The 17,726-nt window shown below is 41.0% G+C and overlaps 1 protein-coding gene across 10 annotated transcripts in view; it reads right to left on the bottom strand.

Moving 5' to 3' along the window:
• Positions 1-17,726, bottom strand: part of LOC140197572 (teneurin-3-like) — a 2,811,066-nt gene that overhangs the window by 634,458 nt on the left and 2,158,882 nt on the right. Inside the window, exon 1 of one of the 10 annotated variants that reach the window (XM_072257701.1) lies at positions 409-429. The exons of the other annotated variants lie outside the window; for them this stretch is intronic. The gene's annotated coding sequence lies outside the window, so the exon portion shown is untranslated. Of the gene's footprint in view, positions 1-408; positions 430-17,726 lie in introns of those variants that run through there. 10 annotated transcript variants of the gene reach the window in all.

The following is a 17,726-nucleotide window of genomic DNA, read 5'->3' as shown; positions in this document are numbered from 1 at the left end:
CCTGCCCAGTAACAAGTTTAAAGCTGATTTAAAACATTTTAAAAGAATGATTTTCAAAGTGCAGACTACGTTGCATAAATGGTTTATTTCGGGTTGTAACGCTATAAATGTTTGTTGAGAGCTTGAGATGAGCCAAGGATGGTCAAATAAAGCATACATTTATAGGTCTTGTTTCTGAGCTGTAATGATGGTAACATCTAAGTTTCAGAAAAATGATACTCAGTTAACTAAAGTCCAATAACTTCAGCCACCTCAAACTGAACTGATTCTACAACCTATGGACTCACTTTTAAAGACATTATAGCTCATGTTCTTGGCAGTATTTATTTAATTATTTATTATGTATATATTTATCTATCTATTTATTTAGCTATTTGTTTATTAATAATTACTATCTTTTTTTTGTACTTGCACATTTTGTCTTCTTTTGCCCATTGGTTGCTCTTCAGTCCTAATGTTTTTCATTAATTCCATTGTATTTCTTTGTTCTACTGTGAACACCTGCAAGAAAATTAATCTCAATGTAGTACATGGTGATATGTATGTACTTTAATAATAAATTTACTTGGAACTTTGAACTGTGAACAATAGTTTCTAGTGACTACTTAACACCAATAATTTGAAGATTCAATGACCCTGATTAAATTTGGACATCCCCCTTCCCCCTTACATTCTCTGTTCTGGGACCGGGAGGAGAATGTGGCTGCAACAAGGGCAGCTTTTGCCTTTCCCTACTACATCATTGCTGAATGCTACGGTAAGTGTCTGACATAGTCCCGCTGAAAAGTCCTTAAGATTCTTTGGTTCTTTTCATCTCAACCTTTGAATGAAACGCAGGAGTATTTTGTTTAAAATAAGCGGCTGAAACAGCAGCTTATTACAAGATTTAATCTGAAGCCTCATGGGCTATTAGCATTTTTACACTGATTGATCTGGAGCAGGCTTTAGCGCACACACACAGACACACATACTTGATGCATTATCTGAAGTAGACCAGTTTGAAACCAGAGTTCTGGTCAATAGATTGGTTTACATCTATCGTTTGTGGGAAAAAGCAGAAGGCTTCAGTGGTGCACAAAAGGTTTTAATTCTGCAGTTCCAGGCTTATCATGCTCTAAATTAATTTAAGTGCATAGACCAAATTGGATATGTTCCCTGCCTGACCTTTAATATGCATGTTCTGACTATCAGCTCCAGCAAGTCTTCTCCTCAAAAGTCTATGATTTCCACCTGCTTGTAAAAAAAATGTTTGGTTTGAAATACAAACCAATTTCTGCTCTTTTCTTTGTAAAGGTATTAAATTTTTTGAGTTACTAGAAAACAAAACTCTGAATGGATTCCACAACCTATGGACTCACTTTCAAGGACCCGACAACTCAATTTCTCAGCATTATTTGTTTAATTATTTATCTTTTTTTATTTGCACAGTTTCTCTTCCTTTGCACGTTGGTTGCTTGTCATTCTTTGTGTATAGTTTTCCAATGATTATATTGTATATTGGGACAAGCAAAAATGCTGCATGTAAATTCAGCCCATCCACATAGGTGTGACAAAACAAATCTAATCGCAATGCTAATATGCTTAACTCCTGAAGTATACTACTTCAGACTCATGACATCATCAGCATGCTGGGAGTTAAAAGAAGCAAATGCAAAATTTAAACTTCAAAGTTAATTTATCATCTAGGTACATATTGTATATTTCACCAGATAAAACCATGAGATTCAGTTTCTTATGGGTATTCACAGTAAATACAAGAAACACAATAGAATCAACGAAAGATCACTCTCAACAAACAAGCACTGTGCAAAAGACAACAAACTATACAAACACAAAATGAATAAATAATAATAATAATCCAACAAATTCAATATGATAAATGTAGAAAATGATGAGAAAAACCAGAAACAGTCCACCATGTTACAGGATCCTCTAGAAGTTTAACACAATCTGATTACTAACAATCAAGTGGCAAACATCATTCGTCAAAAGCTTGCTTTTATACAGAAACTCATAAATAAAATCACACCTTATTATAAGTACAATCCTGGTCCTGTTTTAGAATTAGAATACCACACAATATATTATGACCAATCAGTTATTTACAGATAGGACGATCCATAATAACTGTCTGGATATAATAATACAAGATAAACAAGCAAGAACAACTTATGTAATAGATTTAGCCATTCCAAACACACAAAAATAGGTAAGTTAAAAACACCAGAAATATGCAGATTTAAAAGAGGAAATTGAAAGTCTTTGGAACATGAACAAAATGTACATTGTCTTGACAGTAATATCTACAACTGGTGTCATCTTGAAAGATTACACAATAACTTAAAACAATTAGGGCTACACAGTAATATCTATGTAAATCTTCAAAAAGCCACAATACTAAACCCCACTAGAATAGTCCGAAAGTTCCTAGCAATTGAAAATGAGTTGACAAAAAAATAAAATTCATAATAAATTAGCAATAAAAGAACATGAGATTAAGAGACCTTGAAAGTGACTCCACAGACTGAGGGAACAGGTCAGTGATGGGAAGGGTAAAGTTGAGTGATGTTATGCCCTCTGCTTCAAGAACCTGATGGTTGAGGGGTAACAATGGTTTCTGAATCTGGTGGTGTGAGTCTTGAGGCTGCTGAATCTTCTTCCTGATGTCAGCAGATAATCACATGGTCCATCTAGAGCTTCAGGTTGTGAGGACACGCTTGTCTGTGGCTATTTTCATAAACTTAAAGGTGGATCATCAAGTGTTCATCAAGGAAGGATTTTCGGACTTTAAAGAAAGGTGGGGCCTCACCTGGGCACCGTAGGTAATTTTGCTGTCTTGCAGCTCCTGTAACGTGGGTTCAATCCTACGTGCAGTCAGGTTCAGTGAATGTAGAGGAAACTGCCATTTCTTTAAATTACAAGTAGGATGAAGAGTATGGTGAGAGAGTGGGAAATTGGTTTTGATGCCAAGAATGAATGAGTTATGATCTTATTGAAAGGCCAAGGTGATCTGAGCTGCTAACTGGCCTGTTTCTTCTGTCCCAATGGTTGATCCTCTATTTCATATCCTCTTTCCTGTCTGATCCATCTACAGTTGTCAATTAACAAAAGAACACACAGTACCCCCTTACAATGGAATCCAACTGCTTAGCACAGAGGTTAGTGTGCCATTACTGCACCAGCTATAAGATCGGGAGTTCACTTCCTGCCCATGTCTCTAAGGAGCTTGTATGCCCTCCCCACGACTGCATTGGATTTCTTCAGGTGCTCTGGTTTCCTCCCAGATTTCAAAGACGTTTGGGTTAATATGTTGAGGACATGCTATGTTGGCACCAGCAGTCTGCTGACACTTGAGGGCTGCCTCGCATAATTCTCACTGATTTTATTGGATGCAACCAACGCTTTTCACTGCACGTTTCGATTATACATGTGACGAGTAAAGCTAATCTTTCACCTTCAACTATTACTTTTGATAACTAAACCCTGGAGAAATTCTTCAGTTTTCAATCTCTGGACATTGGCACCCACACAGTGGTCACCTAGTTTCACTCAAGAAAATCACGTTCTCTTATCACAGGATGTTCATATTCCAGTACCTGGATATTGTTATGATTTTTAAGTGTTTAGAAATGGATAGGTGTGGGTCGGTTCTCCAAAGTTCCAGCAAAAATGTAAAAGCATTTTTCAATGCATTTCTTTATTGCCTCGTTGTCCTAGACAGCTCTTGACAACATGTACTGAATATTCAGTTATAAAATCTGTTATTACACAGCCCATTGAGTCTGTGCAAGGTCTTAGTAGAGCAATCCTGTCAGTCCTTTTTCTCCTACAAATTATTTTCAATCTAGTGCATGTCCAATTTCTTTTTGAGATCCCAGATTGATTCAGTTTCCACCACCTTTCCTGATCATAATCAATGCCTATACAAAAAAAAAGACTTCCCTTCCAATACACACAAAAATGCTGGAGGAACTCAGCAAATCAGGCAGCATCTATAGAGGGGAATTAACAGTTGATGTTTTGGACCAAGATCCTTCCACAGTACTGGAAAAGAAGGAGGCAGAAATCAAAATAGTAAGGTAGTGGGGGGGTGGGGGGGAAGGGTGTAGAAGCTGACAAGAGAAATCAAAGCTTTCATAAAAGCCAAAACGAGGGCAGATAATACAGCAAAAATTAGCGGAAAGTTTGAGAAGTGGGAAGCTTTTAAAAACCAACAGAAGGCAACTAAAGAAAGTCATAAATTAAAGTCAATAATATTAAAGAGTATGGCGAGGAGCCAAGTGGTTAGGGCGTTGGACTAGCAATCTGAAGGTCATGGGTTTGAGCCTCGGCTGAGGCAGCGTGTGTGTGTCCTTGAGCAAGGCACTTAACCACACAATGCTCCAGTCTACCCCGCTGAGAATGGGTACCGGCAAAAATGCTGAGGGTTAACCTCGCGATAGACTGCTGTCTTATCCGTGGGGGGAGGGGTGGCTGTAGTCTCACACTCTCAGTCACTTCACGCCACGGAAACTTGCATAAGAACCGGCTTGATGGGCCACAAGGCTCATGACAGACTTAAAAAAAATATTAAAGAGGATATCAATAGTTCCTTCAGATATATAAAGTATCAAAGAGAGGTTGGAGTGGGTATCAGACCAGTGGAAAATTATACTGGAGAAGTAGTAATGGTGGACAAGGAAATGGTGGAAGAAATGAATAAGAACTTTGCATCAGCCTTCATGATGGAAGACACTGGTAGTATGCCAAAAGTTCAAGAGTCTCATGGGGCAGAAGAGTGTGAAGTTGGCATTACTAGGGAGAAAGTTTTTGGGAAACTGAAAGGTCACCTGGACCTGATGATTTACACCCCAAGGCTCTAAAAAAAAGTGGCTGAAATGATAATGGAGGCATTAGTAATGTACTTTCAAAGATTTAATGGATTCTGGCATGGTTCCAGTGGAAAATTGCATGCGTCACTCGACTCTTCAAGAAGGGAGAAAGGTAGAAGAAAGGAAATTTTAGGCCTGTTAGTCTGACCTCAGTGATTGGGAAGACGTTGGAGTCAATTGTTAAGGATGATGTTTTGGGGTAGTTGGAAGCACCTGATAAAATAGACCACAGTCAGTGTGGTTTCCTTGAGAGAAAATCTTGCCTGACAAATCAGTTGGAATTCTTTGAACAAATACTGTAACAAGCAGGATAGACAAAGGAGAATTTTTTGATGTTCTGTGCTTGGATCTTCAGAAGGGCTTTGACAAGGTGCTGTACATGAGGGGTGCCCATTGGTATTACACGATAGATACTAGCATGGATAATGCATTGGCTGATTGGCAGGAGGAAAGAGTGGGAATAAAGGAAACCTTTTCTGTTTGCCTACCAGTGACTAGCAGTGTTCCATAGGGGTCCATGTTAGGATCGTTTCTTCTTCTTCTTCTTCTATTTCTGGCTGTTTAGATGCATCTAGGCGTATTACAGCACTCCGCAGGATGTATAATTATAGAACTTCAAGGAACTCAAATTGTTTCTTTTTATGTCATATGTCAATGAATTGAATGATGGAACTGATGGCTTTGTGGCCAAGTTTTCAGAAGAGACGAAGATAAGTGTTGGGAAGTATATGGTCATGCACTTTGGTAGAAGAAATAAAAATGTAGACTATTTTCTAAATGGTGAGAAAATTCAAAAATCTGAATTGCAATGGGACTTGGAAGTCCTTGTGCAGGATTCTCCAAAGGTTAATTTGTTGGTTGAGTTGATGGTGAGGAAGGCAAATGAGAAGTTAGCATTCATTTTAGGAGGACTAGAGTATAAAATCAACAATGTAATGTTGAGGCTTTAAAAAGCACTGGTGAGGCCTCAATTGGAATATTGTGAGCAGTTTTTGGTCCCTCATCTAAGAAAGGATATGTTAACATTGGAGAAGGTTCAAAGGACATCTGTTGTGCGCATGCGCCGGTCGTGCATGCAGCCTGGTACAGCCGTTCCGATCTATTCTTACTTTCTTCTTCTTACTTTTTAATTTACGTTATTTTTTATATTTTTTTTCACACGGTAACCCATTGAAGCTGCACCCTCTCTAACATGCTGGTAGAGAGAGTTTTATTTGGGTTTTCTTTAGCGCTGGAAATGGTTACATCCCGACACGCGGGACAGAAGCAAGGTTGCACTGTGTATTCCACGGACCAGCAAATACCGGCCGGTTTAGCGAACAGAGCGGCGGACACCAGAGACTTTTGGAAAAGAGGAGTTCGGTGGGTAATACCGTTCTGGCTGACTGGAAGTGCACTGAGAGCGGTAAGCATAAAGAAGTTGGCTGCTTACTGATCTGGTTAACAATGGATGGTGCAATCCGGGGCATATTGCGATCGAGGAACGTGTTTGCAGACTGGATATTGAACTTTTTACTGTTGGACGTCGGCCACATTCCACCGTGATACAACACTTGGTGGCATGGGAGGTCGTTCCTGCCTGTGGCCATCGAACGTGCAGCTCCTCCCGTGGAGGGTCAGACACCCTGAGCCAATAGACTGGTCCTGGACTTATTTTCCATCTGGCATAGTTTGCATTTTATTGTTTGATTGTTTGTGGTTTTTGTATTGCTATACTTACGCTCTGTTCTTGGTTGGTGCGGCTGTAACGAAACCAAATTTCCCTCGGGATTAATAAAGTATATCTATCTATCTATCTATCTAGATACACAAAAATGATTCTTGGATTAAAAGGCTTGTAATCTGAGGAGCACTTGACTACTATGGGCCTGTACTCACTGGAATTCAGATGAATGAAGGGTGACCTCATTGAAACAAATGTTGAAAGGCCTCAATAGATTGGATGTGGAGAGGATGTTTCCTATGGTGGGATAATCTAAGACCAGAGGATGAAGCCTCCTTTTAGAACAGAGATAAGGTGGAATTTCTTTAGCTAGAGAGTGGTGAATTCACGGAATTCATTGCCAGAGGCCGCTATGGAGGCCATGTCATTGGGTATATTAAGGCAGAGGTTGAGAGATTGATAGTTAGACAGGGCATGAAGGGATATGTGGAGAATTGATGGGCCAAATGGCCCAATTCTGCTCCTATATCTTATGGTCTAAGCTGGCAGGTGATAGTTGAGTTCAGGTGAGGGGGAAGGCAGCTGGGTGGAGGAGGGGGTTTGAAGTAAGAAGCTGAGAGGTAATAGGTGGGGGGAAGCTAAGGTCTGAAAAAGAAGGAATCGAACAGAAGAGTAGAGTGAACTATAGATTAAAAGGAATGAGATAGGAGACCAGAGGAAGCTGATGGGAAGGCTATAAGGATGAGGGGTGGGAAGAGAAAGGGTGAGAGGATAACCAATATGGGGAATAGAGAAAGAGAGACAATGGAGTGGGGGGGAGTGTGAAAAAAGGACTAATTACCAGGTTACAGAAATTGATGTTCATACCATCAACTTGGAGGCTACCCAGATGGAATATTCACACAAAATACTGGAGGAACAGCAAGTTAGGTAACATCAATGGGGATTTTCCTTCCATGTCTTCCACCCTTTGTCCAGAACCTTAAACCTGTGGCATCTGGTTCTTGAATCATCTGCTCGTGGCATCAACTTCCTTTTCTTTACCCTATTTAGACAAATCATCTTGTGCACCTCAGTCAAGTTTCCTTGTAAACCTCTTTCTTCCAAGCTGATCCGCCTCAGCCTCTCTACTCAAACCTAAGCCATTAGTGCCACATGCAATATGTAGTTGTACTGTCTGGATTCTTGATGTTCAACAGCCCTACAATGCAACACAAGCCATTTTGGATAACTTTATCGCTTGTAGAATGAGAAGGTTCAGATTTCAATTTATTTTCACTCTTTCACACTTGTGATCTTTCCTCCATGACTCTCTTCAAAGGTGAGCAGTTTCAAGTTCCTGGGTGTCAACATCTCTGAAGATCAATCTTGGGCTCTACATATAGGTCAATTATGAAGAAAGCATTCCAACTGCTATACTTCATTAGGAATTTGATGAAATTTGGTATGTCACCAAAGGCTCCAGCAAATTTCTACAGATATACTGTAGACAGCATTCATCATTTGCATTGTGCAGGATCGCAAAAAGCTCCATCGTGCTAGCCTTTGCACCATTGAAGGCATCTTTAAAAGGCGATTTCTCAATTACTACCATTAGGGAGGAGATAAGGAGCCTGAAGGCACACACACAACATTTTAGGAAAAGCTTCTGCCTCGCCCCCTCCACCATCAGATTTCTGACAGGTCCATGAACCCATGAATACTACCTCACTATTTTCCTCTTTTTTTGTACTACTTATCCATTTAAAAATGTTTTAATTGTGACTTATAGTTCTTTTAAGATGAATTGCTCTGCACTGCTGCCACAAAACAACAGATTTTAAGACATTCCAGTGATAAAAAACCTGACTCTGATTCTGACTCAGACTGCCTTTGCTCATCTTGAAGTACTCTTGAGCTTTGATCCAAACCAATTCGATAGAAAGATGAATAAATTTCACGAACAGACACTCAGATTTTCAAAGATTTAGCTTCTGCTGCTCTATCCTCAAAGCCCCGTCCATTCCCTGCACATTGCTTGTTGAACCGCTCTGGAGCTTCCTGGGGAAGTTAGCGTTTTGTCTCAATAGTGGACAAAGACATTTTGCTTCTCTCTTTCTCGGGGCATGGAATTTAAACTGACATCCTGGTTTAGCACAGACAAAATAAAATGGACAAATGCAACAAATGGATCATACACCAAGACAACTGTTAAAAATTGGAGGTGGGAACGGAGGTAACAGAATCGGGAAATATATAGTCAGCATTTCCCAATTATTCACTCCGATTAGGAAGAAATGAAAAGTACACCAATTAACTTGATTGAACTTTAAATGGAAGTTGCACTCCAAGCTTGTAACCTGCCTTTATAGGCTTCGGCAGAGCTTCAGCAGAACTGAACTCAGTCCAAGGTCATATCATGCTGTATTACTGAATAAAAATCATTGAAGCAAGTTTCTGCAACACAATGAAAATCTGGAGAGAATCAAGCCTTCACTCTGCCACTTTTCAAAGATTACGTTTGTTGCAGACGCAACATGAGCCTTTTCCCCAATCACTTGCATCTGATAAATTAATAAGTCCATAAGGCATAGGAGCAAAATGGGACCATTTGGCCCATAAAGACTGCTTCGCCATTCAATCCTGGCTGATTTATTATCCCTCTCAACCCCATTCTTCTGCCTTCTCTCCATAACCTTTACTAATCAAGAATTTATCAAATCTGATTTAATACCTTAGCCTGCTTTAAATTTTACTCAACAACTTGTCCTCCCCAGCCATCAATGAATTCCATCGATTCACTAACCACTGGCTAAAGAAATTTTCTCCTCACCTCTGTTCTAAAAGGACATCCTTCTATTCTAAGGTTGTGACCTCTGCTCCTTGTTCCCCAACTATATGAAACATCCTCTCCACGTCCACTCTATCTTGGCCTTTCATATTCAATAGGTTTCAATGACATCCATCCTCATTCTTCTAAGCTCCAAGGAATGCAAGCATAGAGCATTCTGATGTTCCCCATATGTTAACCCTTCCATTCCTGAGATAATTCTCATGAGCCTCCTCTGGAACTTCTCCAAATGCCAGCACATCCTTCTCAGATAAGGGGCCAGAAACTGATCACAATAGCCCAGAATGAAGCAATGCAAGAAAATGTTATAGAAAACATGAGAAATGGAGAGATTTGAAAATGTGAGTGGAAACTTGCTGGAGGAGGTGTGTATTAAAACACAATTATGAAGTGAGAAAGGAGATAATAAGCATATCTTAGTCCAAAATGTTGATACATCTTTCCCTCCATCAATGCTTCCTGACTTTCTGGGTTCTTCCAGTATTTTGTGTGTGTTGCCCAAAAAATATATTAAATGCCCCCTGAGGCTCAGGTAAAAGACACATTGCCTTAATGTTTCTTGTGTTGTATTTGACAAAGAGTCCAGTGAAAACATCTGAGTAGCATTCTCACCATTGAATCACGGTCCATTGATGCTGCCAAAATTACACCACAATCAGTGACTATTTATGGGAGCTGGTTGCATGCATATTTGTTGCCATGTGTCCCAGAGAATCTAAATCGGGTTAAATATCACTGACAAACGTTGTGAAATTTGTTGTCTTATGGCAGCATTACAGTGTAATACATAAAAAATACAATAAATTCAAATCTTAAAGGAGCAATGCCTCAATAAGGTGGCATCCATCATTAAGGACTCCCATCACCCAGGGCATGCCCTGTTCTCAATGCTACCATTCAGGAAGGAGGTACAGAAGCCTGAAGGCACACATCCAACGATTCACGATCATTTTCTTCCCTTCTGCATCTGATCCTCTGAATGGACATTGAACGCATGAACACTACCTCACTATTTTTTGGCACTACTTACTTAATTTACGTATATATTCTGCAAATCACTGGGTTTTGTTTCTCTATTATTACGCACTGCATTGTACTGCTGCTACAAAGACAACAAATTTCAGAACAAACTGTATGCCAGTGATATTAAACCTGATTCTGAAATTGCAAAAGGAACATACAATATGTAAAAATTAAACATGTAGTGCAAAAAGAGAGGGCAAAAAGATTGAGGTAGTATTCATTGCTTCATTCATTGTCTGATAACGAACCTGATGGTGGAGGGGTAGATGCTGTTCCGAAAGGGTTGATTGTGTGTCTTCAGGTTCCTGTACCTCCTCACTGATGGTAGTAATAAAATCAGAGCACGTCCTGGGTGAGGGGGGGCCTTAGAGGTGGATGCTACCTTTTTGAAATATTCCTTTTTGAAGCACCACAGTTATCACTGCATTTCAGAATGACCGTGTGGCATTATGAACTATCTTGAGGTTGAGGAAGGCAATATATAAATGCAAGACTTCCTCAGTGCTTTCCCTCCCCTGGTTCTATATCACAGTAAAAATGTACAAGCATTATTACAGAATGAAAAATTCCCCCACCCTCCCAGTGGTCAGAATCTTTTGTTCCGTCCAAGCTGGAGAGGTATTACTAATAGAAACAGAGGTTCACTGTGGTCAATCTCTGAGTGAATTAATCCCACCAGAGAGGTTCCTGTATCAAGTTTCATCCATCATGTAATTTGAGTTGCTTGTCCAGTGCACCGTCTAAAGGTTGGCTGGCTCCCCTCCAAGGTGAACTGGCTACTTTGTATGATCGCTGCCGATATCCACTCTGTACTATGCAGCATTCAGTGAGTGAAACCCAAACTCGGCCCAGATGGTCAACAGGAAGCCGCGCCCAACAGTCCAACAGCTGCAAGGCATTAACTCTTGCCGCCGATTAAACCCGGTCTCCAGGCTCAAAACAAATGGTGCTGTTCCTATTGTCTGCAAAATGGGGACGCTAAGCCCCCCTATCTAACCGATCCACTGTAATAAGCTCTGCTAGGATTTGTGCAGATGTGCAGAACAAGGGCAAATAGAAAAACACCACTCTCACTTCTCAGGCATTTCTAACTGAAGACAAGCATCATTTTACCTCTCCAAGTAGTATTGCACATCTACTATAATATAGTTGTATATAACTACTTCTATACGATGACGGAAATGCTGAATTTCACTTTCAAAATCAGGAAGTGGACATATTAATACCTTACATATGGGAAATTGTGCTCAGAATTTACAGACACACCACAATAGTGTGCAAATGTGAGGAATGAGCTTTGTTTTGCTCTTGATAGATGCTGGACAAACGTAATTATAAAAGCAATGTCTCATTGATTGGCTCAGTCTGTACCTGACTCCTGGTTCATGTTCCTAGCTTTGTAAATAATTACAGGTACTGGATTTGGAATGTCACACCATCTGCACTGAAGAAGTCGTCCCACCGTCTCCAACAGATCCCACCACCGAGCACATATTCCCCTCCCCCCGACCTCCCACTTTACCTTCTACAGGAATCGCTCCCTAAGCGACTCCCTTGTCCACTCGTCCCTCCCCACTGATCTCCCTTCTGGCACTTACCCTTACAAGCGGAACAAGTGCTACAACTGCCCCTACACCTCCTCCCTCACTACAACTCAGGGTCCCAAACAGCCCTTCCAGGTGAGGTGACACTTCACCTTTGAGCCTGTTAGGGGCATATACTGTGTCCAGTGCTCCTGGTGTGGCTTCCTGTATATCGGTGAGACCCGATGTAGATTAGGAGACCGCTTCACCGAGCACCTACATTTCATCCACCAGAAAAAGCGAGATTTCCCAGTGGCCACCCATTTTAATTCCACTTCGCATTCCGACATGTCGATCCATGGCTTCCTCCATTGTCATGATGAGGCTATGCTCAGGTTGGAGGAACAACACCTTATATTCTGTCTGGGTAGCCTCCAACCTGATGTACGAACATCTATTTCTTGGACTTCCGGTAATGAATCCCTACCCTCATTCACCATTCCCCATCCCCTTTTCCCTCTCTCACCTTATCTAGCATTTCTCTTCGCCTGCCCATCACTTCCCTCTGGTACCCCTTCCCCACTTTACCATGGCCTTCTGTTCTCTCCTATTGGAGACCCCTTCTCCAGCCCTGTGTCTCTTTCACCAATCAACTTTCCAGCTCTTTGCTTCACCTCTCCCACTTCCAGTTTCACCTGTCACCCTGTGTTTCCCCCTCCTCTGTCCCCCACTCTACTCCTTGTCTTTCTTTCTTCAGTCCTGCTGAAGGGTTTTGGCCCAAAGAGACGTCTGTACTCTTTTTCCATAGACGTTACCTGGCCTGCTTTGTTCCTCCAGCATTTTGAGTGTGTTGCTTGTACTGCCAGCATCTGCAGATTTTCTCTTGTTTGAGAAGGAAGAATTGATTGTTTGCAAATCAAACCAATCAAATGATGCCGTTCAGACTTAAAATTACCCTCTAGTCAGTAAAACATACTTAAGTGCATGGCTGCCACATTGTTCAAAATTACGGTTAGTTTGTAAGAAAGAAAAGCACGATTATAGGATATCCCACTATACTTTAAAGGCAGTGAAGTCAATGATGTAATGTGGAGCAAGACGACAACTGATTTGTACACAGCTGGCTCCCACAATGGATTCAAAATATGACCAAATATGCAGTACAGTAATGTTCGTTGATGGCGATTTCTAACAGTCTGATCATGATGGTAAGAATGAAGCCAAACAAGATGGCAACACATGTGTCAGCCATTTTATACACACACACACACACACACACAGACTGACTGGGATATCATGACAAGGCACATTCCACATCCCTGAAAGCCCGCCACAGCTGAAACCAAAATCCTTGCCCCTGTTGCCTCTTAACTCCAATACACTCAAACAGAAAATTCTACAAATGTTGAGCAAAAATGTGGGAAGGGAAACAGCGTCAATATTTCAGGGTGGAGGCCCTTCTTCCTAGGATAAAGCATCTCTGTACTGAAAGATTAACCCCATTTCTCTTCCCCCACATGCTGAATGTTTTCAGCATTTCAGACCATAAGACTTTGGAGCAGATTTAGGCCACTTGTTCCACCAAGTCTTCTCCACCACTTGATCATGGCTGATTTATTCTTCTTCTCAACCCCACTCACCTGTGTCCTTTCTGGAACCCAACCACTACTCATTGTGTCTTTGAGTTGCAACTGGAGACAGGTACCTAGTGATAGATTCCATCGGGCAACAGGTACAGAAGATTGAGGACCCGCACCACCAGGTACTTCCCTTCAACCATTTGGTTCTTGAACCAACCTGCACAAGCCTAATCACAACAGTTTAGCAACACTATGGCCACTTAGCACTAAAATAGATTTAGCTTTGCTTGATCTAATTGTGTTCTTTCTTGTAAAAATTGTGTTTATGCTTTTCTTGTGAATGCTGTTTATATAACGCTAGGTGCCCATGATGCTACTGCACAGTAGCGCAGTGATGAGTGTATCACTCCACAGCGCCAGTGTTTGAAAGATTGGGGTTCACTTCCTAACACTGTCTGTAAGGAGTTGGTTTTCTCTTTTTCTTTTGGATTTCCAACATTTGCAGATTTTTTCCAGCATCTCCAGTTGGTATATCTTCATACTTTTATATTTGAAGAATTTTTGTTGCCTCCACTGTTGACGTTATTGGAGTCGAGGATCAAGAGATTGATGCAGGAAAGTGGTGCAGAAGTTAAAGATTAGCCATTCTTTTTATAACAGAATTTCAACCCAGGTTAGGGGGAGGATAGCTTATTTCTGACCTTGAATTCCACTGAAAATTTTGGTGTAAATTTGCTAACTGTAGGATCAGTTTAATTCAGTGCCAATGAGAATTTCTGATTACTGCACAATCAAATTTAGTTTTCTCCCTTGAAGACGTTCACTGTGGGGAAAACAGAAGCAGAGACTTGAACAATATTTAAGAAGTATCTAGACACTATAGTGTAACAGTGAGCGCGAAGTTATTACAGCTTGTGCTGTTGGAGTTCAGAGTTCAATTCCAACGCCGTCTGCAAGAAGTTTGTCTGTTCTTCTGGTGACCGCGTGGGTTTCCTCTGAGTGCTCCGTTTTCCTCCCACAGTCTAAAGATGTACTGTTTAGTAGGTTAATTGGTCATTGTAAATTGTCCTCTGATTAGGGTAGGGTTAAATAGGTGGGTTGCTGGGCGATGCGGCTCATTGGGCCCGAAGGGCCTGTTCCACATTGTTTCTCCAAATAAAATAAAATCACCAAGGCATAGAAAGCAACACATTAAATGGGATTAGTGTAGATGGTGCTTTATAGCCTGCATAAGCACGATGGGCAGAAGGGTCCATTCATGTTGTCTCTGACTCAGTGACTCTCTAGCTTTATTTTCCATCTTGCTTCTTTCCTACAAAATTAAACCTCAGTTAGAACACATGGAAGACATTAGCACATGTCAGTACTTGGCAGCAGAAAGAAACATGCTGCCAATGTTTTTTAAAACCACATTTATTAATGCCACAAAATTAAAGGTTTTAGAAAACAAGGTGAGCAGGACAACCCTGTAGCTGGCATGGAATTAATTTTACATATAATGTTGGTTGCATTGATACAATTCCCAATAATTAGTTTTTTAAAGCCATTAGTGACAATGCTAGTGAATGCATAATCAAAATCTAAATCTGAAATATGGAAGGTAATGGTGACAAAACTCTTGGCATAATATTCAGATAGAGATGGAGAAACTATGTTTATCAGAAGACCATAAATCATAGGAGTAGAGTCAGGCCATTCAGCCCAATGAGTCTGCTCTGCCATTTCATCATGGCTGATCTCTTTCCCTCTCAACCCCAATCTCCTGTTCCTTACATCATTCCCACTCTTCCCCCCTCCCTCCTTCTGATCTTCCCCTTCTCACCTGGATACAACTGCCACCCATCAGCTGCTGCTCTACCCCTTCACCCACCCTTTTATACTGGCATCTGCCCCTTTATTTCCAGTCGTCAGATAGGGTCTTGACTTGAAATATCATCTACCCATTTCTCCTGATGCTACCTGACCTGCAGAATTCCTCCAACATTTGTGTGCTGCTCCAAATTTCCAGCATCTGCCATCATTCTTTTGTCTCTGTTAACAACATAACATCCCAACTTCTATACTCAAATTCATGAATGATGAAGGCCAGCATACATGAAGCCTGAAGTATAGTTTTGTATAGGTTGGTATGCAGTTTTTCATGCCCCACAGTCTTATCATTAACTGCAAGTTGCATGGATAGAGAAATTTAATCTGATTTTTACTGTGTGTTGGTTGGTTGGGGTTCTGGATGGATGATGTGTTGTTTTTTTACGCGAAGGAGGGGTTGGGATTTGGTTGTCTGATGTTCTTGTCGGTTTTTCTCTGTGGGTGATCTGTTGGTTTTTATGTGTGGAGGGGTTGGTGTTGGGGGCTTGGTGCTGTTGGTGCAGTTCCTTTTCGTGGGGAGGGTGCTGGTGGTTTGATGTTGTTGTCACTGTTCTATTTTGCAAGGTTGGGGGTTGGGTGATTGGGGTTTTTGATGTTCTGGCTGTCATTTTCCGGGTGGGCGATCTGTTAGTTTTTTTGTGTGAGGGAGGAGGTGAGGGGTTTGTGGCTTGCGAGCTTTGTTTCTTTTTCCTTTTCATGTCGGGAGGGGGTTTGATGTCTTTCCTCTCAATGACTCCCATGGTTTTTCTGCATTTCATGGCTATCTGGAGAAGATGAATATCAGAGTTGTATTATAAATGCAAAATTTGACAATAAAATTAACCTTTGAACCTTTGATTCTTAACTGCAACATTAGGTGATCTGGTTGCACTGTATGTGACATATTCATTTTGTTCAACCTCTACCTGTCCCCTAGATTCTATGTTACATTGGTTAACTTGTTTCTGTCTTTCTCTGTGCTGACAAAGGATTGGGCTTGAAATGTTAATTGTTCCTCTTTCCCACAGATGACGCCTGACCTACAGTATTTTACCAGCAGTTTTTAGGCTTCATTACTAGCATTTTTTCCCTCTTGCTCCCTCCATTTTTAAAATAGGGTGGTCTGCCTGGAATGTCTGTAATAGTCTCATCTGATCTGATGGCTACAAAGGCAGAGATGAAATTTTCATTAACAGATAGGCTGAGCCCAGTGTTGTTAACCAGGACAGGAGCCAGCTTTTGTGATTGAATAGATAGGGGGTCAACAATGACCTAGGATTCTGAACAGTTTGATTCAGACACAAGCGAATTCCAGAGGGATGCAGTCAGAGGATAGGGAACAGAATTTATGGCAATGGATTTCATCTTTCTAAACTTAATTGAGGAAATTTCTGTTCATCCAGTGCTGGATGTCAATCAAGCCAGGTGATAAGTTAGTTGCAGTCGAGGGTTCAAAAAATGTGTTGTTGAGGAGGTGCTGGGTGTTGCCATCAGATCAGCATAACCTAATATTGCGTTGTGATGTGATGTCACCACGAGCCAAAATGCAGATGACTGACTAACTCCCAAAATACTAACATCTGAAATTTTCCCACTGCCTTCAGTTTGTGGGAAAAGTTACAGCTCTGAGCACAATTTACAATCTGGACACGTACTGCTTTAGTTTACCAAATTGATTTTATGGTTCAAGTTTCTGCTGAATCTTGTTTATATATGGTCAAAGATAACTCCATCTAAAAACTGGCAGACAGTCAGACTGCTTTTGTGGAAAGTGGTTCTTTCTGCGTGCATCACAAGTACACTTGATGGCCACTTTATTAGGAACTCTTGTACACCTGTTAGTTAATGCAAATACTTAATCAGCCAATTGTGGCAGCAACTCAATGCATAAAAGCATGCAGACATGGTCAAGGGGTTCAGTCGTTGTTCAGACCAAACACGAGAATGGGGAAGAAATGTGATCTAAGTGACTTTGACTGTGGAAAGTTTGTTGGTGCCAGATGGGGTGGTTTGAGTATGTCAGAAACTGCTGATCTCCTGGGATTTTCACACTCAAAGGTCTCTAGAATTCACAGAGAATGGTGTGAAAAACAAAAACAAAAGCGAGCAGCAAGTCTGTGGGCAAAAATGCCTTGTTAATGAGAAAGGTCAGAGGAGAATGACTAGACTGGTTCAAATTGACAGGAAGGCACAGGAACTCAAATAAATATGCATGACAACGATGGTGTGCAGAAGAGAATCTCTGAATGCACAACATGTAGAACCCTGAGGTGGATGCACTACAGCAGCAGAAGATACACTCAGTTGCCTCTTTAATAAGGACACGGGTATCTTCCGAAATGGCCACTGAGTGTATATATGAAGATTTAGTTATTGTCTGCCATAGTT

Source organism: Mobula birostris, chromosome 5 (genome assembly GCF_030028105.1).
Source record: "Mobula birostris isolate sMobBir1 chromosome 5, sMobBir1.hap1, whole genome shotgun sequence".
Classification (NCBI taxonomy): domain Eukaryota; kingdom Metazoa; phylum Chordata; class Chondrichthyes; order Myliobatiformes; family Myliobatidae; genus Mobula; species Mobula birostris.
The sequence above is the reverse complement of the archived record's forward strand: the minus strand, read 5'-3'. Positions and strand labels throughout refer to the sequence as shown.